The sequence below is a fragment of the Capsicum annuum genome, chromosome 3 (genome assembly GCF_002878395.1).
Source record: "Capsicum annuum cultivar UCD-10X-F1 chromosome 3, UCD10Xv1.1, whole genome shotgun sequence".
Lineage (NCBI taxonomy): Eukaryota > Viridiplantae > Streptophyta > Magnoliopsida > Solanales > Solanaceae > Capsicum > Capsicum annuum.
In genome coordinates, this window is record NC_061113.1 from 246,046,450 (window position 1) to 246,046,812 (window position 363).

The window sequence follows — 363 nt, forward strand, 5'->3', positions numbered from 1 at the left end:
ATATTTGTATGTGTGTGTGGAGTATGAAAACAAATAGTTACATAATACGTACCTTATAAGAGAGTTTCGTGCTGATAACGTGTTATGAATTTGTTATGTAAACTTGAACAAAACTAAACATGATATAAATTTGGAGAATGTAAAATTGTTTTCTATCTTTATTTCTTCACAAATCATAGGCTATTTATAGCCCAAATTATGAGCTCTACATAATTTAATATTGAAGAGGTGGGGAAAATTACCCACTAAAGAAAAGATAAGTTAAGTGGACACTTATGTCATCCATTAGCTAAATGGATGCTTAATGTCATATATCTATCTATCTATCTATCTATCTATCTCTCTCTCTCTCTCTCTCTCTCT